The 26,097-nt window shown below is 45.8% G+C and overlaps 1 pseudogene; it reads left to right on the plus strand.

The window, feature by feature from the left end:
• The first annotated feature begins 3,269 nt into the window (after positions 1-3,269).
• LOC100519753 (uncharacterized) lies at positions 3,270-4,097 on the plus strand (annotated as a pseudogene).
• The last annotated feature ends 22,000 nt before the right edge of the window (positions 4,098-26,097 follow it).

Raw genomic sequence — 26,097 nt, forward strand, 5'->3', positions numbered from 1 at the left:
TTTGAAAGGCTGCTCAGAAAGAATCATCAGATTCCGTGAAATTCAATAGTATTTCCCTTTCTCCCAGCAGGAGCTTGAAGAGGGCGTCAACTGTCTTCCTGTCTGTGTAGCTTCAACGCGTGGTACCATGCCAGACCCCTGGTACCGGGCGGGGTGTAGAGGCAGCAGCTATGATTTATGTTGCGATCTTGCTTTAAACACCAAGTCATTCTGGCATCAAAACATTTTTAATAAATATGTACATCTTTTTTTATGGGTCAAAGGTACAGTATATGGAAGTTCCCAGGCTAAGGGTCAAACAGGAGCTACAGCTTCTGGCCTATGTTACAGCCACAGCAACGCCAGAACTGAGACGCATCTGTGGCATACACCGCAGCTCACAGCAACGCCCGATCCTTAACCCACTGCGTGGGGCCAGGGATCACACCCGCATCCTCATGGATACTAGTCTGGTTTGTTTCTGCTGAGCCACAACAGGAACTCCAAAGGTGTATTTTTAACTGTAGAAAGAAAATTGCTGGCTTAAAACAAACAAACAAAAAAACAATTTTCAGAGTTCCCGTTGTAGCTCAGTGCCTGAGAACCTGACATGGTGTCCATGAGGATGTGGGTTCGATCCCTGGCCTCTACTGGGTTAAGGATTGGGCACTGCCACAAGCTGTGGCATAGCCCTGAAGCTGCAACTCCGATTCAAACAGTAACCCAGGAACTTCCATATACCACAGGTACGGTCCTAAAATGAGGGTTAAAAAAACCCAAAAATTTCCAACATAAGAAAACAATTCATTTTCTCAGTTGAATAAACAAAAATCCTCGAATAAACTCCCTGTATTTGGGGACAGTCATTATTGGATGAAAGTTTTCTCATTATTCCACTATAAGTTCAACTTGCTTAATTATCTAGAACAAAATGTAACAAATGGATCACATGTCAAGTGATACATCCTAGACTTAACTGTTTTTATTTAATAAAATACCTTCTGGGTCTAGATGTCTTGTGGTCTCTCGGGGCTTTCCTGTCCTTTAATATCTGAAGTAGGATGGCGCCAACTTAAGCTACAGGAATTGTAGGAATTTCAAGCCTTCCCCAAGATTTTAGAATTCCTGGTCACCTCCTATCTAAATGCATGAACTTCCTGAAATCTTTTTTTTTTTTTTTTTTTTTTTTTGGTCTTTTTATGGCTACAGGTGCGGCATATGGACGTTCCCAGGCTAGGGGTCAAATCAGAGTTCCACCTGCTGGCCTACACCACAGCCACAGCAATGTGGGATCCGAGCTACATCTGAAGCCTATACCACAGCTCATGGCAATGCCAGATCCATAACCCCCTGAGTGAGGCCAGGGATCGAACCTATGTCCTCATGGATAGCCCGGTTCATTACTGTTGAGCCACAATGGGAACTCCCCTCTTTCTGAATTCTTAATTGGTCTGTTGAGTTCAGAGCGAGACCGATACCCCTTGGTCAATGCACGGGCGGCTGTCCTCTCTCTGAACTCCCTTAATCCATACTCTGCCGCAGCTCTTGTCTTTCATTTCCTCCAAGGACCACTAACCACAGCTGTTCAGTGTAGCAGGCATTCTATTGAAGGCTCAGGCTAACAGAAGTGAGTTACGCACAGACGGGTTGGAATTGGCAACCACATAAAACTGAGTGTTAGATGCCACTGTGCTAAGATCCCGGGGTCATCTCTACTGCAGATGATCCTGCGTGGGTCTTTCTTCCCTCCAGGCTCCACTGTTTCCATTTCCCTGGGTCCCTCCTCTCGGCTCTATCACTTTTTCTCCATCTCTCCTCCTCTGCCCCCAACTCCCACTCAATCTTGGAGCCTCCTGAGGACTCATTTTATCGGGGGAGAATTCCCATTACTTTATAACGCCGGCTAGTTTAGTTGTCTACTGGCCTCCATCCTAACTTTCCAGGTTATCCCTACAGACTCGGAGTGTCAAGTAAGCTATTTTATTCTAAAACAGAGACGTTTGTACCCTAAGAAGAATTCTGCCTTTCTCCTAGGCCTGCGAGCTTCAACAGAGAAGTAAAGGATAGATAAGCAAATAACTTTAAAATGACATTTTTCCTATCTTAATAGAGTTGTCATTAAGGAGTATATTTAATACAGATAATTTCAGGGAGGGGTCAAACTCCATCCTTCCAAAGCTCTTCCTGAGCTTTGCTACTATTCAGAAGGAACTAAAATGGTATTGAAACTGCGTGTATCTTGAAGCCCTGCGTTGTCTATAATTTGCTTAGAAATACAGTAACCCAGACAGCATGACGTACATGGATTACGTGTTAATTTTAATCCACACCCTCGGGCTGTCACTTATCCTAATCAGGAGTTCACACTCAAAGGGGGTCAGCCAGCATTTCATCCAAAAGGCCACAGCTATCCCGAGGCTACAGCCCTCTTTATCTTCAATCCAAACGAGACCCTGTGCTAATTTACATACTGAGTATTGAAATCGATTTGTGTTGGTGAAATTACTGGCTTCATGATTAGGGCAAAGACAGTTAGAAATGGCTAAATTAGTTAAATAAGTGGCATTTGAGGTATACAGTTAGTTATTTAGGAACGCCTGGTCTTTGCATGAACTGGCAAAGCCCTCAGGATGGCACCTGCAGTATGTTGCCAGGCCCAACTTTAAAGGCTTTTCTCTCGCCAATTATCAGGTCACCTAACTTCTATCTTTGGTCTGCGGCTACATTTGCTTCAAATGGGCCCTCAGTCAAGGTGTTTGCAGAGCACTCAGAGAACAGAGAGCTAGGTCCCCGTGGAACTTGCAGACTGAGTTACATGGTGATTTGTGTGCCTGCTTTGCTAAAAGTGTTTATCGAATAAATATTTGTGTGGGTGTCAGAATTTGTTCTGAAACACTGCTTTAAAACCAGATTCTGGAGGAGTTCCCTGATGGCCTAGTGGGTTAAGGATCCAGCATTGTCCTTGCTGTGGCTCAAGCCACGGCTGTGGCACAGGTTCAATCCCCGGCCCAGAAACTTCCCATGCTGAGGGCACAGCCAAAAGAAAAAAAAAAAAAATAGCAAGACAGAACCACCAGACTGTGGAGAATTAGCTAACCATCAGAGTTTTGATGTTGGTGGCTACCAGTATTTAATAAAAGAATGTAATAGTTATGCACCACCAAACTGACGCAGATGGGTTTGAAGCCCTCTGGTTGAGGGCGGAGCAGGTGGAAGCATGGGTGGGAAGCAGGGGCAGCCCGGCGCAGAGGAGGCAGGAACCCGAGGGCACAGCAGGAGCTGGGGATGCCATGGCCAGAATCACCCCCATCCAGGCCGTGCAGCCAGAGATCCAGGGTCCGCAGCGGCAGCAGCCGGATGATGCGGGGGAGAGGGCCCAGCGCCTCCAGCGGGCAGTGGAGGGAGAAAGGCGAGCCGGGAACAGGCCGGGGCTGAGGTGGCCTCCTTGAACCGTAGGAGGCAACTGGCTGCAGAGGAGCTGGGCCGCGCTCAGGAGCGCCTGGCCACTGCCCTGCAAACGCGGCAGGAAGCTGAGAAAGCTGCTGATGAGCGCGAGAGGGGTCCGAAAGTTACCGAAACCGAGCCTTAAGAGATGAGGAAGAAATGGGACAACGCCAGGACGTCCACTCCAAGAAGCCAAGCACACGGCCGAAGAGGCGGCCGGGAACCACGACGACGGGCCCCTAAGTTATTGAGGGGGACTTGGAAGCACCGAGGAGCGAGCTGAGCGGGCGGCGGCCCGTTGCCCAGAGCGGGAGGAGCAGATCAGGCTGAGGGGCCCGAGGCCGAAGGGTCTGAGGTCTGAGCGCTGCCGAAGAAAAGCGCCCTCGAGAAGGACACAGCTCCGGGGAAGAGAGAAGGAGTCTTGCTGCGCAGGTGCAGGAGGCGGCGTCTGCCGAGAGACGGGTGGCCGAGCCGCAAGGGACGCGGGACGACTGGGAAGAGACCCCGAAAAGGACCAAAGAGGACACCTCTGCACACGCGGGATGCCGGACCGGGCTCTGCTTGACCCCAATGCGGAGCGGGGCCCGGCCCGCCCTGCCGCTGCCCCTGCCTGCGCCTCCGAGGGCCCGAGGCCCGCCCGCCCCTGCCGAGGCCCCCTTCGGCCCGAGGGCTGAGCTCGACCGGAGGCCGCGGCCTCCTGCGCCGCCTCTCCCACCCCCGCCCTGTGCCCTCGACCCCGACCGGCCCCCGCCCCGGGAGATGCCCGCGGGCCCGAGGCTGAGCGCCGCTGAGAGGGACGTCGGAGGGGACCGAGCGCGATGCCGCGTGTCTTTAAGGCCTGCGAGGCACGCATTTCGTATACCTTTTTCGCTGGTGGTGGTGGAGCAAAACCATTTGTAAAACACATTCCGGATAATTTCACGGTTTTGAAGCAGCAGCCTAATCCCTTGCTCACTTTTGGAAGGTACTTTTCAGCTCAATCCACATTGCCCTCTGCACAGAGGAGGGAGAGCCGGCCGGCCCGCTGCCCAGAGAAAGGCCTCCTCCTGGGAACCCTTGGCGCTCTGCCAAAAGCACCTGCCAAACCGGAAAGGTGATTCCGGGAGTTAGCAAAAAAAAGTGTGTGGGGGGGGCTATTCAGGTTTTCAGCTTTACAGTATCTTTGGGCAACTTTTATGTTTTTCATCGGAAGTGACCAAACGAATTGGGATGATGAGGCCTCTCTGAGACCAAATCCTCGACCCCCTTCCCGGCTGCTCGCAGAAGGGACCATGTGCTCCTCCTGTTGAGGCGACCACTTATTTGCTCCCTCCCCCCTGGAATTCTTGGCTACCAATTTGTATGTGGTCCTTTGTTTTTGCTATTTTAGGGCCGCACCCATGGCACATGGAGGTTCCCAGGCTAGGGGTCCAATCAGAGGCAGCTGCTGGCCTGACCACAGCCACGTGGGATCCAAGCCATGTCTGCGACCTACACCACAGCTCATGGCAACACCGGATCCTTAACCCATTGAGTGAGACCAGGGACCGAACCCACATCCTCATGGATCCTGGTCAGGTTCGTTAACCACTGAGCCATGAAGGAACGCCTATATGTGATCTTTAAAGATGAACATTTAATGATAAAAATGTGTTGCTTCCTTTTAAGCGTTTTTGCCCACAATTTAAAAGATCAAATCTATATTTCTCTTATTTTTTTTATTTTAATCTTCATAACCTCTAATAGAATGTAAGTATGTTACGTTTCTTCATGTGCTTATTGACCATTTCTGTTTCTCTTTTGCGAATTGTCTTTTCCCCCTTCCTCTCGGAATGGTTTGCTCTAATTTATATGTGATCCTTAAAGATGAGCATTTCATCTTTGGCGTGGATAAGCAATGCGATCCTGCTGTATAGCACGGGGAACTGTATCTGGTCACTTGTGATGGAGCATGACGGAGGATCGTGTGAGAAAAAGAATGTATGTGTGACTGGGTCACCTTGCTGTACAGTAGAAAATTGACAGACCACTGTAAACCAACTTTAATAGAAAAAATTAAAATCATTTGAAAAAAGAAATTTAAAAAAGATGAACATTCCATGATAAACTTATTGTTTCCTTTTAAAGGGTTTTTGCGCACAATTTATAAAATCAAATCTATCATTTCTCTTTTAATATATTTCGTCGTACTTATAATCAGAAAGTCTTTTGCCATACTAAGTTGAGTTACGTGTATCATCTGTATGGTATTTTCTTTTTTTTTTCAAACGTTAAAAAATTAACTACGTTTGCAATTTATATCAGTGTATTAACCCTAAAAAGACAAAAGACCCAAAAAATTAAAAATAAAAAAATTTTAAAAAGAAAAGCTTGAGGCCAACCAGAGCTGGATTTTAAATTAGCCATGGTCCTTTTTCCCTTACCAATGGAGCAGGAACATAGAGGCTTCCCCGAAGGCCAGATGGCAATGGCAGCTCCACCAAGGAGCTGATCCCAGGCCTGGGAACTTCCATCTGCCACAGGTGTGGCCAAAGGGGGGGAAAAAGGAATTTAGACTCTTACTAAGCCACATATTGAAACATTAACTCAAAATTGATCAAAGACCTAAACAATAAGAGCTAAAACGTAAAATTCTTAGAAGAAAACACTGAGGAAGAGGTTCAGGACATTGGATTTGGCAATGATTTCTTAGCTATGACACCAAAAACACAGGCAACAGAAGAAAAATAGACAAATTGGGCTATTTCAAGATTTAAAATTTCTGTGCATTAAAGGGTACAATCAAGAGAATGAAAAGGCAACCCACAGAATAGAAAAAAGTAAATCTTCCATCTGATTAATATCCAGAATATATGGAGAACTCCTACAACTGAACAAAACAAAAATCTTATGAAAAATGGGCAAAGAGGGAGTTCCCGTTGTGGCTCAGCAGTAACGAACCTGCCTAGTATCCGTGAGGATGTGGGTTCCATCCCTGGCCTCACTCAGTGGGTTAAGGATCCAGCATTGTCGTGAGCTGTGGCGTAGGCAGGCAGGTACAGCCCCGATACAACCTGTAGCCTGGGAACTTCCATGTGGTGCAGGTGCAGCTCTAAAAAGACAAAAGAAAGAAAGAGAGAGAGAGAGAGAAAGAAAGAGAGAGAGAGAAGGAAAGAAAGAAAGAAAGAAAGAAAGAAAGAAAGAAAGAAAGAAAGAAAGAAAGAAAGAAAGAAAGAAAGAAGGAAAGAAAGAAGGGAAGAAAGAAAGAAAGAAAGAAAGAAGGAAAGAAAGAAGGGAAGAAAGAAAGAAAGAAAGAAAGAAAGAAAGAAAGAAAGAAAGAAAGAAAGAAAGGAAGAAAGAAAGAAGGGAAGGAAGGAAGGAAGAAAGAAGGGAAGGAAGGAAGAAGGGAAGGAAGGAAGGAAGGAAATGGGCAAAGAACTTGAATAGATATTTTCAAATAGACCAAATATACAAATGGTCAATAAGCACATGAAAAGATTCTCCACATCACTAATCATTAGGGAATGCAAATCAAAACTGCAAGAGGAGTGCCCTTCATGGTGCAGTGGAAACGAATCCGACTAGGAACCATGAAGTTGCAAGTTCGATCCCTGGCCTTGCTCAGTGGGTTAAGGATCTGGCATTACCATGAGCTGCGATGTAGGTCACAGATGCGGCTCAGATCCTGCGTTGCTGTGGCTGTGGTGTAGACCAGCAGCTTTAGCTCTGACCGGACCCCTAGCCTGGGACGCTCCATATGCCACAAGTGTGGCCCTAAAAAGCAAAAAAAAAAAAACATAAAACAAAAAAAACAAAAAACAACTGCAAGAAGATACCACCCATACCCAAATGATGGCTACTGTAAAACATATTTTTAAAGAAAGAAAATAACAAGTTTTGGTGAGGAGTGGATAAATTGGAACCTTTGTGCACAATTGGTGAGAATGTAGCAGTACAGCCACAATGAAAAACAGTATGGCAGTTTCTCAAAAAATTAAACATAGAATTACCATTTGATCCAGCAGTTCCACTTCTGGGTATTTATCCACAAGAACTGAAAGCAGAGTCTGGAAGATATATTTGTACTCCCGTATTCACAGCAGCATTATTCCCAAGAGACAAAAGGTAGAAGCAACCCAAGAGTCCATCGACAAATAAATGGATCCCTCCGTCCATGTTGCTGCAAATGCCATTATTTCTTGCCTTTGAATGGCTGAGTAATATTCCATTGTGTATACATACCACATCTTCTTTATCCACTCCTCTGTCCATGGGCACTTAGGTTGTTTCCATATCTTGGCTATGGATGGACCTAGAGATTATCATGTTAAGTGGAGTTAGTCAGAAAGTGAGACACCAACGTCATGTGCTATCACTTGACATGTGGAATCTAAAAAAAGGACACAATGAACTTCTTTGCAGGCACAGAACAGATACTAACTCACAGACTTTGAAAAACTTATGGTTCCCGAAGGAGACAGGTTGGGGGTTAGGGGATGAGCTGGGGGTTTGGGATGGAAATGCTGTAAAATTGGGTCGTGATGATTGTTGTACAACTATAAACGTTAGAAAATTCATTGAGTTAAAAATAAATAAAATAAAATAAAATAAACGGATAAACAAAACATGGTGTGTCCATACAATGGGATGTTGCTTAGCCTTGAAAAGGAAGGGAATTCTGACGCCCGCTGCAGTACGGCTGAGCCTTGTGGACATGATGCTCAGGGAGATGAGGCAGCCACAAAAAGACAAATACCGTATGATTCCAATTACATGAGGTATCTAAACTCCTTGAGACAGAAAATAGAATGGGGGTTTCCAGGCACAGGGGGAGAGAAAAAATGGAGAGCTGTTTCGAATGGGTATAGAGTTTCGGTTTTTCAAGATAAAAACAGTCCTAGAGATGGAGTGACAACAATGAAAATGTGCCCAACGCGACTGACCCCATTTATAAAAGACAAATGTCCCGAACAGATAGTTTATGCCTTACGGTCACTTTTGAGGATTTAATTGGATATATGCGGAGGACAGATAAGGGCAGAGGCAATGGGAGGGCAGGGGAGAGACGCCTGACTCCTCTCACGGCCATCTTCACAGCCTCTGCACCTGCCAGGACACCAGCGTCTACGAGTGTAATGCTACGCTGCTTTGCTTGATTCCTTGGGTACTTCAGCAGGAAAATGTGGCAGAATGAGTCAGGAATTGTTCGTTAGCCATCGTTTTGAGAAGCTTCCCTTTAAAAAATAACATACAACATTTTGCAATAATACTCACTTCTGCCATCATGTTGGACCCATTACCGTGATGTCGTAGAAGGAATGGGGAAGAATGCACATTCTTTTAAAGTCAGCGATACACCAGGGCATTTTTGATGCTCCTTGTTTTCATCTCGGATCGGATTCCAAACCTGAAGATCCACAGCCTCCTCTTGCTAATTCTTCTCCCCCCACTGCAAAGAGCAAACTCTGGTTTAGAGCAGTGGTGCAGGGTCAGGACTATAACTGAAGGTATTGTCCTAAGATATCGGGCTTAGAGTAAACCTCTTCCTTCTCAGAAGCTTTGTGTATGTGGATTTTTTTTTTTTTTTTTTGTCTTTTTGCTATTTCTTGGGCTGCTCCCGCGGCAGATGGAGGTTCCCAGGCTAGGGGTTGAATCGGAGCTGTAGCCACCGGCCTACGCCAGAGCCACAGCAACGCGGGATCCGAGCCGCGTCTGCAACCTACACCACAGCTCACGGCAACGCCGGATCATTAACCCACTGAGCAAGGGCAGGGACCGAACCCGCAACCTCATGGCTCCTAGTTGGATTTGTTAACCACTGCGCCACGACGGGAACTCCTGTATATGGATTTTAATGTCCTCCGATTCCGCCCACTGATGACGGAGGGTCCCCCCACCCCTGGCGTGGGGGCGGGGGATGGTTGAACACATGATACCAAGACTGGAGGGATGAGATCGGCAGCAGTCTGCACAAACCCACAGAGAGACCGGGACACTCCACACAGGGCCACGTAGCATTTGTGCTCAGGGACACGGTGGACACCCCAGAGCAAGAACAGAGGTGCCCTGGGGTAGTTAGCTAATAAATTTATGTTTTTTACCAAAAAAAAAAAAAAAGGAGAGAGAGAGACAGCTGTTGAGAGGCAATCTTAGTATTATCAAGAGGCCAGGGTGCCCCTGGTTCTCACAGGGGCGTGTGATTGCCTTGTTGGAATAATTCTGTGCTGGCAGGAAAGTGAAACCCATCGCTAAGGAATAAGCAGGAGTGGTGCTGGTCCTTTGTTAGGAGGGTTATTTAGCAGGTGACTGTATCCGTGGGAACAGAGAGGGAAGGGGAGCCTTTGGTTAAGTCATTCGAGTCTTTTCCAGTTTTACCAGCTGTCAAGGCAGCACCCAAGACAAACCTTAATTTTAGGCCTTAAACAACTGCATGTGTCTTCGGGGGGTGGGGGGGTGCATACGTGTGTGCGCGTGTGCTGGGATGAGGGGAGGAAGGGGGGATGTGTAGCCACTGTGTGTTTCAGGGGCGGGCAGCACTCGGAGGGTAGAAGGAGGCCTACAGACTGAAGGGCCCTTCCCCTCCTCACGCTCAGATCAGTGGTCTCCGAGTGTGGGGTGCAGACCCGCGCTGGCCCCCAAACCACCATCACCCACAAAACAATGGGACAGGTACCAAATTCCCGAGTAAGCCTTCAGATACTGTCTTAGCAACTGGACACCGACCTGGTGGTACCTGTTTCTAGGCACATGGACAAAGCAAGGGAATGGACAAAGCAAGGCATCGCCCGGGAAGTGGCGCCACACCCAGGAGCCCTCAGGCGTTTTACCAACCAAGTTGGAAACTGGTGAATGCTGGTCGAGAGGCGTCTCATTTCATTAATGGTTAGTTCTGCTCCTGCCCTCCTATCCCCATTCCAATTAAGTATAAAATACACATTTCAGGATTTGATGCCAAACCGTAAAGGCTAGAGACAAGGCTTGCCACCTAAGCCGCAGATACTCGGGGAGAGATTTAATGTAAACAGCAGCATGTGGCAGTGCTCATGATTTCTCATAAACTACATGGACTAATTTAGAAAGGGCAAAAAAGGCAGAGAAGCCTTCAAGGAAGTAATAACCCAGAGGTAAAAAATATTGATTAGGGAAAAATATTATCTTCATCAAAATATGTCTTTTAGCTAGAAGTTGTTTGGGCTCCGGAAAGAAAAAAACGAAGTATGTTTCTAAGACGCACATTTTTTTCCTGGTGGTTTTTGTTGAATAATGAACCGGGCCTCCCGCTTCCTGAAGCCTTTGCTGTGTAAATCAAAATAAGGCTTTGAGAAACTTCTATGGGAAACCTCAGTTCCCAGTCTGGTCGAAAGTCAGCAATGTGAAATATTTTTTAAATATCGCAATACCTATTTTGCATTAAAGTACCGTTGCTTTCCAACATTTCTTCAGTTTCTGTCGTACAGCAGAGTGAGCCACCACAGAGAGTTCCCTGTGCTGCACAGTAGGGCCCCACTGCCCCTCCGTTCCAAAGACAAGAGTGTGCATCCGCCTGTGACTTTTGAGACCCTTAACGATATATCCCCATCGTTTTTACAGGGCTCACTACATGCTGTGTTTTCTTCTAAATGGGAGCTGGTTACTTGTGATCTGCCTCTGTCTTCACAGGCAAATGATTCTAAATAACTTGTCTGGTATCCGAGCATCTTCTTTTTAGTCGCCTTCCAAGTTTACGCTTGATCTATCAAACATTACAATATTTAGATATGCCATGTATCTTTTTATTTTATTTGCTTATGCGTCTTTATTTTTAGGGATTGGTATCAATTGGAACTGTGCCCCGGTAGATAAGAGCTGCTCAACTCCTAACTCCTCTCGTTTTTCCGTCACCTCGGAAGACACAGTTGCCGTCAACATTCTCTATGCCAAAATGCCTGTATAATTTTCGTAGGCCATTTGGACAAATGAAGCGGATTTGTAGGAGAAAGTGTCCGTAGGAACCCACGACCCCGCCCCCTGCATCTGTACCTGGAGCAGCTGAGACTGAGCACCGAGTGACAGGCGAGGCGTCACGGGGCTGGGGCTCAGCGAGAAGCAAAACGGGAACATGTTTCCTCAATGTTTACCCTGTTTCTGCAAACGCAGAGTAAGAAGTTGATAAATTGTCCAATAAATATCGTCATTGGAGCCAAGAAAATTCAGGTGTAATTGATGATCAGTGAGCCAAATCCTCCCGGGACCCAAGTCCCGGAGCAGCTCAGTCCCCACTTGGTGGATAACTACAGGCTCTCCCGACACCCCTTCGCTGACCAGAGCTTCCCTTCACTTTGCTTCGGGATATATTTGCAAACCTTTGTGTGTGAGAAGAATGAATCGCCTTTACTTTTGCATTGAAAGGAAAGAAAAAAACCAAAGATTGTTCGAATCTTTTTTTTCCCCTTTGTCCTAATATGCAGTGAGCACCCCCTGTTGGCTGCCTGGCAGCAGAGGCGTCATAAACACACAGCCCTGTCCATCATCCGCACACAAAGAAAGGAGCAGAGACCAGAAGGGCCACGGTCACCAGGACGCTCCTGTATCAAAAGCGGGGGAGGGGAGGTCGATATTTGCTCAATAGAAAAGGAAAACATGGATAGGAGAGGCAGTTTTATTCTCAAGCTGCTAATAGGCCGTTTCAACACTAGGGCGGGGAACATTCTGGTTCTTTTCTGTCCACCCCCCACCTTTTTTTTTTTTTTTTTACACTTAAAGCTATATCCATTTTCGATGTTAGATCGGTGAGAGTTTCTGAAGAGTGTGCAGAAAACCTAACAAATATATTTGCCTTTGCCAAGGCCGCATCTGACTTTTTAGGTTGTGCCTTGATTCTGTCGGTGTCAAAGGCTAAGAAATCTACTGCAAATGCTAGATTCGGCTTCCCCCAAATTTTCACGCAGGATGACTTGCGCGTTGAAAGAAAGAAAAATGTTGAGGAGAATAATATGGTATCATACACATATACTTTCACTCTGATATCCTAAGGATTGAGTCAATAAAAATAGATTTCCTATTTATCATAAATATGCTTCCAGCACCTTCAAGACTACCTGATAAAATCTGGTTTTACTCATCTACAGGGAAGCATAGATTTTACTTTAAAAAATCTGTTTTAAAAGTACAATAATGGGTTATTTTTAAAACAATATATGTTATGTCAATCCTGCCAATAGAGGAATAAGATGAACATTTCTCCAAGAAATCTCTTCTCTTAGAAGGTTTACATGTGTGTTCTTTCATCCTTAATTATACTGCTTCCTAATTATAAATTTTAAATATATGATTCATGAGTGGCATGGCAAGAAGAATAAGAATCAAAGGACTTGGATTCTAACCATCTAAGCTCCCTGAGTTCCAGTTTCCTCATCTGAGAAGTGAAAGTCATGCATTTAGCCATCAGTTCATAGTACATGAGATGCCAGTTACCAGAAGCGCTGCCAGGTGCTCAGCTCCGGATGCCATGTGGCAGAAGGACTTATCACAACAATAAGCTTGTGGTGAGCTTCAGTATGTCCCCATCACTGGGAACATCAGTGACCTGCTTCACAGACACTCACAGGAGCTCAGCTCTGGAGTCGCACTGGCTCCCAACTCCATCTGTGCCATTTCCATCCAGTTAATGCTTCTGAAACGCAGTTTCCTACATGGAAAAGAGAAACGGGGTTGTTTCTAGGCGTCAACAAGGATGGGAAGTGGCAGAAAGAGCCCTGGAAAGCAATCATGGGCTCGAAGACTACAGTCTAGAAGGGAACTGGCCACAAATACATCGTCAGAGGGCTGTTCAGGTTTGATTTTTTATTTTCCATTCCGCTTCCTGAAGGATGCTAGGTGTCAGGCCAAAGAATTTAGACTTTAGCTTGTAGTTTAAGGGGAGTTGGTGGACTGTTTTGAGTAGAGAAGGGTCATGGTCATGATTAACTCTCCAGTAGGCTGAGAGAAATTAAGAAGTAATTACATGCGGGAGTTCCCATCATGGCTCAGTGGTTAACGAATCTGACGGGCATCCATGAGGACACAGGTTCGATCCCTGACCTTGCTCAGTGGATTAAGGATCCGGCGTTGCCGTGAGCTGTGGTGTAGGTCACAGGCACATCTCGGATCCCGCATTGCTGTGGCTGTGGCATGGGCCAGCAGCTGCAGCTCCATTTGACCCCTAGCCTGGGAATCTCTATATGCCACGGGTGTGGCCCTAAAAAAAGAGAAGTAACTATATGTGAATGGCATAGTATTTGTGTGAATTACTATGATGCTGTTTCTCATCAGTGATCAGTTACAGTTGATCCTGTAGGAAAAGACCCACATACGGTCTCTTCCGTCAATATCAGACCGTGGTGTTCTACTAACACGGTATCCCAGGGAAATAAAAGGAGGCTACCCCTTGAAGTTCAGAGATGCATTTTCTCCTAGAAGGGGAAACTTCCTATGTGCCCATCATACTGCGCAGACTATTCCAGAACAGGAAATTAGAAACTGAGAACTGAGCCTTTTCATCAGGAGCCAGAGGTAAACCTTTCTTGCCTAAAGCCATCTATTCCTTTGGCTTGGATTCTTAAAAAAACAAAAACAAAACCAAAAAACCTTGAGAACTGTCTACACTGATGTGGAAAAATGGCCTCGGCCAAGGGAGGCAGCCAGGGCTGGGCAGCCAGTCCTTCCGATCTGAAATTTCCCTCTCTCTTGCCAGCCCTGGCACCTAACAATGAGATGAAGTTGCTACCATACAGGTGAAGAACATAAATCATCTTAATGTTTTTGTTTTCAGAGAGGTGCCCATTATAGCAACTATAAATCAGCAATGGCACTTCAGTTCAGTATCTGGTCCTTAATAATCTAACCGGTTAATTTTTGCCAAAACATGACAGGGTTAGTTAAACCCTGGCCATAACGCCTAGTGCGTGTAGTTCTTGATTTCTGGATTGAACCCTGTGGAGTTCATTTTGGGGCTGGGAGCTGGGAGGGGTGAACGGTGCTTATTATGAAAGGTCAACATGCAGTAACTACAGCTTTCCTACATCCAGGTTAGGGGTTCATAAAGGGCTTCTGAGCCATCAAAATACCTTCTCTGAGTCTCTAGAATGAAAAGAATGTAGAAAAGCCATGTTTTAAGGAAGTTCTCTGCCTTTTCTTAAGATGCGGTCTGTTGAGTTATTGACTTAGTCGGGTCCACAGTCACCCAGTTAGAATGTTCTGCTTAAGGTGTAAGTCTTTTGGAACGCCAGATCCTCTCCTCAGAAGCATGTGCCTTCCGCTTCGCGAAAATTCCTCTCTCTCACGGTCGGGATGGTGGGTCACTCTTCTCCAGGAGAGCCGTTGGGCTCCATCTTAACCAGCCTGCAGGGGAGTGGCCTGCTTTGTAATTCCTTGAAACATACAGACATACTCTTCACCCTGGAAGAAGCTCTTAGCTCGAAATGTATTTCTTTAGAAAGGCTCACTGAGAAGAAGAAATGGGGGGGGAACCCACCCCAAAGCCGTGTACTTAAGCCGTCTCTTTCAAGCACCACTTAATGGCATGGAGCTGACCTCGGAGACCAGGACGCGGACATGGAAGGCGGCCACTCGATGGCGTCTTAATCAAGGGCTGCCCAAGGGTGCCGGGCTCCAGCTTAGCCTCAATTATTGAAGGGGCCTGGGGAGGAGGCGGGGAAGTAGGAAGGGCCGGCTGTTTCTCTGAAGAGGAGAAAGAAAATGGATACAGCACTGGAGTGGAAATTGCACTGAAGGAGGCCATCCTGTTGGCAAGGGCGTGATTAGGGCCGGACCCTGTGGCCGCACCGCCGCCGATGGAACCGGCCCTGCGCGCTCCCGCCAGAATCTACCAACAGAGGTGGGGAGAAGGGTCTCTCAGAGGCTCCTTCCCGCATCATTTACTCTGGGTCTTTGAAACTGTAATTAACACCGAATATTACCCCTCAGGAAATAGAGGAAAACTCCCGCATCGAACTATCCAGGTTGAATGTTTATGGCTAAACTGAAATGAGAATTGTGACAAAGCAGGGTAGTTTTTGACAAATAATAATAATAATTACCCGATGATAGAATGGAAGAAGCCTTGGGAGGCCACCCAGGCAGACTCCCATTCAATCGGTCCTTTGAATGGGATCTGGTACCTACATCTTTCTGTCCCCACCAGTCCCCTGCACTGTGGGCAACGTGAGGGCATCTCGCCTTGTCAGCTGCATGTCATCAGTGCCTGGCACCGGGTGTCATTAACCTTGCTTAACATCCTTCTCCGCTGAGAAGCCGTGACATCAAGATGTATAGAAGAGTTTAGTACAGCCTGACCTGTGTGTACACGTAATTATTTAATATTTAAATAATATTTAAGTGGAGTGGTGGTGGTGGTGGTTGGAAGACTTGGGGATCAGATTGGGTCTTTTAATTATTATTATTCCTGCCTGACTCTGAAGAAACTTCAGACTAGCAATAACTTGCTTCATCCAAGTTCAGGTAAAGGGAGCTTTCCTTTCTCCTCAGGAATATCTGCATATCCAGGCCCCTTACTCTCCCCTTCAGGGGGCTTTTGGGCATCCTGGTAGGCAGTGCCTACCCGGGGTTGATGGGATGTGGACATGACGACAGAGAGGGGCAGTCCTTCTACCAGACACGCAGCAGCCACGTGGTAACGCAACGGAAGAGAGATTCTCACTGAACCTCAGCATAAGACTGACTAACAAGGAGTTCCCGTCGTGGTGCAGTGGAAATGAATCCGACTACGAACCATGAGGTTGCGGGTTCAATCCCTGGCCTTGCTCAGTGGGTTAAGGATCCGGCATCACCGTGAGCTGTGGTGTAGGTGGCAGATGCAGCTCGGATTCCGCGTTGCTGGGGCTGTGGTGTAGGCCGGCAGCTGTAGCTCCGATTTGACCCCTAGCCTGGGAACCTCCATATGCCACAGATGTGGCCCTACAAAGCAAAAAAAAAAAAGATTGACAAACAAAACTCCTCAGCTCAGGTCCTGTGTGGTCCTCGCCTGAATGGATCCAGGAAGTGCCCCGGGCGCGGGTGTGGATCTTGCTCACGGGATCAGACGCAGAACTGGGTGACCGCTTCCTCAGGGCCTCTCCCCACGTCCTCCCGTTGTCCCCTCACTTCTCACCCACCTCAGCCCAGGTGTCCCTTACTCACCTTACAGGCAGAAAGCTTTTTATCTTATGCATCGCATCTCCCTCGGGCTCTCCTAGAAAAATGCAAAGCCAAGGCTCTGCATTTCTGCTGTGTCACTCCTTTTTCTGAGGATTTGCATAAAGGATGCAAAGCTGAGCGGTTGGGAGAAAGGGGTGGAAGGACTGGTGGGGGATGACATGCAAATTAACACTTCAGAGCCTCTTAAAATTGATTATCTTGCCACATAAACCAGCGAACAACCCCTTTCTCCATAGATTAGGAAGGGAGGCGGGAGGCGGCCTTTATGAATCCTTCCCACGTGGACACAGGCATATGCCTGCCCTCTCTGCGCTCAAGTATCAAGCCCTGTGTCCATCCGGTTTACCTTTCTATCCAGACTCTTCCACGGGGCAGGTGAGAACACTCGGTTCAAAACAGCCCAAAGAACGGGAAAACTTTACTACCTCGGAGACCTGAGCAACGCGAGAGGCAGCTCGAACTCCTCCCACCTCCATCCAGGTGCTGAAACACGGCCCGGGCGCGCTCTGCCTCTTGCCATCCCTCTGAGGACGGCGGCTTTGTTATTCTCTCAGGCTTTTCTGCAGCAAGATGAAGATGGCTGTCAACAACCCACACCCACGTCCTTGCAGCTCAGCGACCCCAGCAGGAAGAGGCCACATCCGCCACACTCTTTCCAGCAGAGGAGTTTTGAACCAGGCGCCTTGGCGTTAATATCCTTCCTTATCTGGAGGGATTGCTGTGTCCAGGAGGAAATGCGTTGTATTGGCCCAGCTTCGTTGCTCATCTCCGTGGCTGGAAGTGGTGAAGAAGCCTGTGTGATTAGGTCCCGCCAGGATCACCTGGAGATCAAAGGAAAGGGATGGGAAAATGTTCTAGAAAGTTAAAAACCAGAGATGCTCCAGTCTACTTTAGCTGCCTTGTTTTCTTACTGTCAAAAATTACAATCCGGGAGTTTCTGTCGTGGCACAGTGGAAACGAATCTGACTAGATCCCAGGTTCGATTCCTGGCCTTGCTTAGTGGGTCACGGATCCAGCATTGCCATGAGCTGTGGTGTAGGTCACAGACACAGCTCAGATCTGGCATTGCTGTGGCTGTGGTATAGGCCAGTGGCTGCATCTCTGATTAGACCCCTAGCCTGGGCACCTCCATATACGGCAGGTGCGGCCCTAAAAAGACAAAAAAAAAAATTATGATCCAGTCCTTTTCAAATTGCAAGGTTGTACCCCAATTGCAGATAATGAAATCAACATAATGGGGACCAGAATATTGTAGGGGAGAATAGCATAAGACTGGATAGAATGAAAAATTTCATGCTGTCAGTGTGACTCACATAAACAAAGGTATTCCTGCATGGAAATTTGGTTTCAGTTGTGTGGGTATGTGATGGATCTATCTAGGTCATGATGTAGCATGAGTTTCTTCCTGTGGGATACAGTAGGTAGAGAACAAAAGAAAATGAAACAAAATAAAACCCTTTAAGGCACAGTGAGTTGATATACCTAGCAATGAGATTTTCAAGCACACTCTTAATTTTCTGGAAGATGAAAATTAATTCTACTTTGAGAGTTCCCACTATGGAGCAGAGGGTTAAGGATCTGGCATGGGTTCAATCCTTGGTGCAGTGGGTTAAGGATCCAACGCTACCGTAGCTGTGGCATAGGTCACAGCTGCAGCTTGGGTTCAGTCCCTGGCCTAGGAATTTAAATATGCCATGGGTGCGGCCAAAATAAATAAACAAATCAATTCTACTTAGTACTTGGAAAGATTAAATATTCCCATTGAGAAAGCAAATTTTTTTCCATATTTAATGATTTAATGTCAATATATTTTTAAAGCCTTTGGTCATGAAAGCAATGAAACAAAAAAGTTTTATAGCTGTAGCAATAAGCGCCCACAAAAACAAACAAACAAAACAATAAGTGCCCACGACTTGAATGTTCTGGACTGGGTACTGCAAACTCGGAATCTCAGAAGCAGCCCACAGAGCTGGCTCTGAAACAGCACAAATGTATTTGTCAAATGCATCTTCCAAGGGTTACAGCAAATCATTTCCCAGGTATGAAATCACACTGAAAGTATACCAGGTCTGCAAAGACTATCACAGCTAACGTCTGAATATTTTCCTCAACGCTTCAGTTTAGCACAGAGGGAGCACCATAGATAATGTTTCCACATTGTGGGTCAGAGTGAAAACTTAGCAATACTTTACATCATTAGGAAGAGAAAAACCTGTCATTCACTTCAGTCTGTTTTTGGAAGAGGCAAGATTTCCAAGAATTATAAGATGAGAACTCAAAGGACAGAGAAATCCAATGCTGTGAGAGTGGATTGCACCCTATTCAGCAAGGGCTGTACTGCTCGCGTTTAAGTCCTAGTTGTTTAGTGCTTTATTCCTTTCCATAGACAAGCAGGAGCCTTATCTTCCAACCACAGGCCTTTTACCTGAGAGGAGATCTGTTCATTTGAACTCAAAGTATTCTCAGCACAAGAGGAATCCTCCAGGGCAATGGCCCGGAGGCTCTGGGCTGGCCGCCGGGCCAGTCGCCCTCAGGAGTATCTTGAACATTCTCTCGTGCACGGCCCCCGGCCCCCAGATCAGCCAGGAACGGACCCCAAAGCTAGTACACTGCTGACCTAGTCCCTGCACCGGGTAATTGAGCCAGTATCTTTGAGGGGCTGCGTATTACAGTTTCTCCTGAACTTGAAACTGCCTTTCAAAGGGATTTCCGGTCTGGTATTCAGCTCATCTACAGTTTATCTGAAATCTAGCACAGGAGCCTGTGGTAAAATCAGCTGGGGGCTGAAGTTCCGCTCACAGAAGGGTGGCACAGTCCTGCAGGCCACGAGGGGACCTAGAGGAGAGGTGAGAGTGCCGATTGTATCCAAAGGGCAGGGAATTGAGTCCTATTTTCATTCTGAGATTTGTTTCCTTAATCCCTAAGGGCTGGGAATGGGGACTGTTTCCCTGGTTACCAAAGCCCATTTACTAGAGCAAAGAGCAAGGAGGATATGACAGAAAGATGGCCTAGAGGAGAAAGCCAGTTGTGAATGTGTGTGTGTGTGCGTGTGTGTCCATACCAGTTTAAAGAGTGAGTGATTTTATTTATTCATTTATTTACTTGTTTATTTTACTGTAAGCATCAGAAAACTAAATTTGTTTCAACAACAAAAATTATTCTGGGATAGCTCACAGAATCAGGAAATCTTTTGACCTCTTGCAGTCTTATTTCTAAAATTTCCGAGAAAGGGATGAAGAGCAATTAAATTATATCCAGCAAGTGGGAGGGCCTTGCAGGCACCACGTGGGTGGTGGGCGAGGTGCACGGGCGGCAGGGAGGAAAAGCCTAGGAGAGGGTGCTGGATAGACCGTCCAATCAGTGGCTACTGCGCCATGTCATGAACACTTCAAACAGGCTTTCTGTACCAACAGGCCTTCTCGACCACTGCAAAGAGTTCAGAGAGGGAGAAGGCCAGGGGCAGCCTTGGTAGAGGGAAGCCCTTCGTTTCTCTCAACCTACGGTAAGACATGATCTTCTTCTCCGTGGCAAATCGTGTCATAAAGATCTTTCCACTCACCTGCCAATGTCAGGTGTTGAAGCACAGCGAAAAGGAGGACGGCGAGTCTCCAGCGTGGATTTAAGTGGGGAAGGGGTAGGACCTGGCTTGTGGGAACAGCAAGGCTAGAGCATCCCCGTTAGAAGTGGGAACTACGGGAACCAGAGCGAGGCAAACGCATGAAAGGAGGACATTCTGGATGGCCTTGGGAGGTGGCTGGGGGGGGGGGGTGTGCGGCAGGAGCGGTTCCTCCAGAACTTCCCAGGCATCTATATGCCAAAGAAGTTGGTGCTACATCAACTAGAGATGTCAGGCCTTGGGTTCTTGTGCTGCTACGTAAGCATGGCGGGGCTGGAGCAACTGCTTTTCTCCAGTAGCTGTCAAACCAGCTAGAAATGTCCCATGGGAATCTAACAAGGGCGACTGCAAGATGCAGGTCTGGCTTCGCGTTAGGCCACGATGCTACCTTACATGCTCGTTTTGGGAATGTCCTTCTTTCTCCTTGGCGGAGCTCTCTTTTTGAGGGGATATGTCTTCTCTAGTAATGGTTAAAGCCATTTCTCTCCTTAAGGCAACAATCAAAAGTCTCTAAACCCTTTTCTGGGTCAGGGGCCTATAAGGACGTGGGGCCCTCCTGTGACAGTGATGCCTGAAATGGCAGATAAGCCCCTCGGTTGGAATAACTGCAAATTGAGAAAGAGGAGGAAGAGAAGAGAAGAGACGACTAGAATCCTAGAGAAACACAATAAAGTAAAAAATAAAGCCGCGTGATGACGAGGTTTGGTTTTCTTCATGAGCCAACGTTCAACGTAAGTACAAACCATCACCCCAACATCACAGTGTTTTAGTTTATCGCTGGTACCGCAATAGTATTTTCTGTTTCTCCGCAGGTATAGACGCCACAGTATTGCGGATTAAATAGGGGTCTGGCTAGAAATCATTGACACTACTATTTATGCAAACAACTGACGGTGAAGTTTCAATCAGTTAACACAGGCGACATTAAATTTTGAGGCACAGCTAAGGACGGGCATGGCCTTTACTTAGTGAAGCAGACCCTCCCTCCCCGTCGCCTCTTCTCTCCTCTTCCTCCTCTTTCTCAATTTGCAGTGTCTTTGTGTTTAAAGGCCTCAGGTTTATAGGAGAGAAAGTCTCTTGCTCCACAAACATACCTTGAAATTGGATTCTTGCTGAGAAATGGACCTTGTTTCACAAATGATATTTGGATCCAATGGGCAGGATGTGTTTAAGTATTTTGTTTCAAAATTTTGATTGAAAATGAAAGATTCTCTATAAAATAATACATTTTCTTGGCACCGCTAAACACCTGGATTCTGAACAGATTGAATCCATGCTTTAGGTTAAAAAAATTAGTTTTGTGCTTTTCTGTCAAAAATATGAAAGAAGTTCAGTAAATGGGTTACACATAAGCAGGTCTGTGTCTGGGGACCGACCAGACGGTCTCTGGAACATTCGTTAGTGAGACAGACGACGGAAATGCAAAAGATGAATAGAAGACTTCCTGAATTATTCAGAACTACCACAGTAGAGTATTCAAAAGACGAGGTTTTTTAGGCATTTCTTGATATTTCTGAAGAACTCTTATGGCAACTTCAAAGGGCCTCTGACCAAGCCATTCCATCGCTGAACATTTTTCTAAGGAAATATTTATAAACGGTGCAAGTACACAAAGTTAGAATGCACATCACAATATGTCTTCACAGCAAAAAATTGAAAGCACTTTAAATATTCAAAAGTGGAGTTCCCGTCGTGGCGCAGTGGTTAACGGGAATCCGACTAGGAACCCAGGGTTCGATCCCTGGCCTTGCTCAGCGGGTTAAGGACCCACCGTGGCTGTGAGCTGTGGTGCAGGTCGCAGACGCAGCTCGGATCCCGCGTTGCTGTGGCTGTGGTGTAGGCCGGCGGCTACGGCTCCCATTAGACCCCTAGCCTGGGAACCTCCATATGCCGTGGGGGTGGCCCTAGAAAAGGCGAAAAGAAAAAATAAATAAATATTCAAAAGTAAGGGACTGCTGCATAAATTACGATAACGCAATAGAAGACTATCCAAGCATAAACCATCGTGTAACTCCATACCAATTTATGTGGAATTACATTTTTGGTATGTTAATAGTTTTAAAAACTGTGCTGCAGAACAGTAGAGCATAATCAAACTAGGTTTGAAAACTCATGTGCAGGCCGCCCTCTGTATGCGCATATGAGGGAAAAAACCTGAGAAAAAAATCCCAAGAAAATGAATGTAAGAAAAAATCCTTCCAGGGCTCTTCTCTGAGTCATTACTGAGTAATATTTGACAGGTCACTTACCGTTACCTTTTGCTTCTTACGAAGAGATTAAACGCCACCATTCCTTTTATATATCCTTAGATGTAAGGGTCAACCCACCTAAAGCGATGGCCACTGGTGGGAAAAGCATGGCCAGTAGGGTTCTACCATCATAACTGGTAAGATACAACTTTGTACCCACTCTAATTATACAGAAAAATACATTATTTTTAGCATAGTTTTTTTTTTTCATTTCATTTATATATTTATTTATTTATTTTGTCTTTTTGCTATTTCTTTGGGCCACTCCTGCGGCATATGCAGGTTCCCAGGCTAGGGGTTGAATCGGAGCTGTAGCCACCGGCCTACACCAGAGCCACAGCAACGAGGGATCCGAGCCGCGTCTGCAACCTACACCACAGCTCACGGCAACACCAGATCATTAACCCACTGAGCAAGGGCAGGGACCGAACCCGCAACCTCATGGCTCCTAGTTGGATTTGTTAACCACTGCGCCACGACGGGAACTCCCTGTTTTTAGCAGTTTTAAGGTCACAGCAAGATTGAGAGGAAGGTGCAGAGATTTCTCATACATCATCATTTTCTGATTTCCCAAGTTGGAAACTTTAGATGACTGAATTTAGATTTTTCTCTTTTTTTAATATATGCATTTGATGCTATAAATTCCCCTCTTTGCACTGATTTTTAATAAAGTGTATTTTAATTTTCATTTAGTTCAAAATATTTAAAAATTTTTGAGATTTCTTCTTTGACCCATGTATTATTTAGAAGTATTTTATTTAATCTCCATGTATCTTGGGATTTTCCAATTACCTTTTCATTATAGTTTCTAGCTTAATTCCACTGTGGCCTATGGGGAGACAGTGTATAATTTCTACTTTTTAAAATTTGCTCAGGTGTGTTTCATGGCCCAGAGTGCAGTCCATCTTGATGAATATTCCATGTGAGCTTGAGAAAAATGTGTATTCTGTTCCTGTTGGACACAGTAGTCTAGAGATGTCCATTCTATCCAACTGACTCGTGGCACTGTTGAGTTCAACTACGTCCTTACTGATTTTCGGTCTGTTCAACCTGTCCATTCTTGGTAGAATTCTCCAGCTATCACAGTGCATTCTTCTACTTCTCCTTGAAGTTCTATCAGTTTTTGCCTCTCGTAGTTTGACACGGTGTCGTTAGGCACATGCATGGTAAGAACTGCTACATCTTCTTGGACAACTGCCCCCTAACTTTTCTTGCTTTGAAGGTTGCTCTGTCTGCAATTAAACAGTTGCTCCTGCTTTCTGTTGAATAGTGCTAGCATGCTATTTCTCCATCCATATACTTTTTTTTTTTTTTTTGTCTTTTTGTCTTTTAGGGCTGCACACGCAGCATATGGAGGTTCCCAGGCTAGGGGTGCAGTCGGTCCTCACGGATGCTAGTCGTGTTCGCTGACCGCTGAGCCACGGCAGGAACCCCTCCATCCATTTACTTTTAATGTATGTGTGTCTTTATAGTTAAAATGGGTTTCTTATAGCCAACACCCAGCTGAGTAGTGAGGTCTCCTGTGGTCTGCTCTGATAATCTTCGTCTTTTAATGGGTGCATTTAAGCCACTGACATTCAGAGCGATTACTGATACAGTTAGATTCGTATTTACCGTATTCATCACACTTTCTATTTGTTGTCCTTGTCTTTTTTAAAAAAAAAAAAAAAAAAAAAACAGTATTTGACTTCCAGTTCTTTCTGCTTGTTACGGTTTACATTGAGCATTTTATATAATTCCATTTTCTCTTCCTTCGTAGCATATCAGCTATAGTTTTTTTTTCTTTTTAGGGCTGCACCTGCGGCATATGGAAGTTCCCAGGCTAGGCGTTGAATCAAAGCTGTAGCAGCCAGCTTAAACCACAGCAACAGCGACACCAGATCCGAGCCACATCTTCGACCTACACCACAGCTCACGGCAACGCCAGATCCTTAACACACTGAGCAAGGCCAGGGATCGAACCCACATCCTCATGGATCCTCGTCGAGTTCGTTAACTGCTGAGTCACGAAGGGAACCCCCTCAGCTATATTTCTTTTAAAAAAAATTTTTTAGAGGTTGCCCTCGAGTTTGCAATATCCATTTACAACTAATCCAAGTTCACTTTCAGATAACACTGTACCACTTTACAGATCGTATGAGCATCTGACGATGACCAAATGATCCTAATTTTTTCTTCTCATCCTTTGAGTCTTTGCTGTCATTCGTTTTACTTATATAAAAGCATATACATAAGCATATGTACATATACACAAATGTATACATAAGTATCCATTGTAGTTGAAAACATTATTATCATCAAACAAACTTGTAACTACAGATCAGGTAATAGTAAGAAAATTAAAGGTTTTGTTTTACCATCACGTATTCCTTCTTTGACGCTCTTCCTTTCTTCCTGTAGATCTGAGTTTCTGACTTTTAAAAATGTCTTTTAACATTTCTTGCAAGGCAGGCCGACTCGCAACAAAGTCTTTCAGTTCTCGTTTGCTGAGAGTCTGTTCCTCCTTCACTGTCCGAGGATCATTTCACGAGACCACAGAATTCGAAGCCGAGGTTTTGTTTGTTTGTTTCTTTTTCAATGTTCTCACTATATCACTCCATTTTCTTCTTGCTTGCATGGTTTCTGAGGAGAAGTTAGACGTAATTCTTATTTTTATTCCTCTATAGGTGAGGCATTTTGTGTTTTTTTTATTTTCCCTCTGCCTTCTTTCAGGAGTTTTTCCTTATCTTTGGTCTTCTGTAATTTGAAAATGATATGCCTAGTCGTAGTGGGTTTTTTTTTTTTTTTTTTCCCACATTTACCCTGTTTGACGTGCTCTGAGCCTGTTGGATCTGTGATTTGGTGTCTCACATTAATTTGAGGAAATTCTCAGACATTGTTTCAAATATTTCTTCTGTTGCTTTCTTTTGCTGTTGTTTTGTTTTGTTTTTTAGGGCCGCACCCACAGCATATGGAGGTTCCCAGGCTAGGGGTCTAATGGGAGCTGTAGCCACCGGCCTACACCACAGCCTACACCAGGCCCACAGCAATGCTAGATCTGAGCTGTGTCTGTGACCTAGACCACCCCTCATGGCAACGCTGGATCCTTAACCCACTGAGCGAGGCCAGGGATCAAACCCTCAACCTCGTGGCTCCTAGAAGGATGCGTTTCCGCTGTGCCACGACGGGAACTCCTCTTCTGTTGCCTTCTTTTCCTTCTGGTATTCCCCCATCACGCCTGTTTCTCCTTTGGTAGGTGTCCCACAGTCCTTGGATATTCTGTCCTCTTTTGGTTTTCCTGTCTTGTTCTCTTTGCTTTTTGATTTTCGAGGATTCTTTTGGTATATCTTTTGGTTCAGAGATACTTTCCTCAGCGATGTCTAGCTTATTTATAAGCCCATCCAAGGCATTTCTCCATTTTCATTACACTGTTTTTATTGCTAGCATTTACTCTGGTTCTTTCCTGGGATTTACAGCTCGCTACGGATGCTGCCCATCTGCTCTTGTGCACTGTCTACTTCGTCCTTCAGCGTATTGATTGAATATGATGAGCGTTTTAATCATAGTTGTTTTAAATTCCCAGTCTGATCATTCCTGCGTCTCTGCCCTGTCTGGGTCTGGTGCTTGCTCTGTCTCTCCAAGTTGTGCTTTTGCCTTTTAGTGTGCCTTGTACTTCTTTCTTAATAGCTGGCCATGATA

Source organism: Sus scrofa, chromosome 18 (assembly GCF_054392235.1).
Source record: "Sus scrofa isolate SSC_HxYL_T2T_F1_AM1 chromosome 18, Sscrofa_HxYL_maternal_Yorkshire_Landrace_v2.0, whole genome shotgun sequence".
In the NCBI taxonomy this organism is placed as follows: Eukaryota; Metazoa; Chordata; class Mammalia; order Artiodactyla; family Suidae; genus Sus; species Sus scrofa.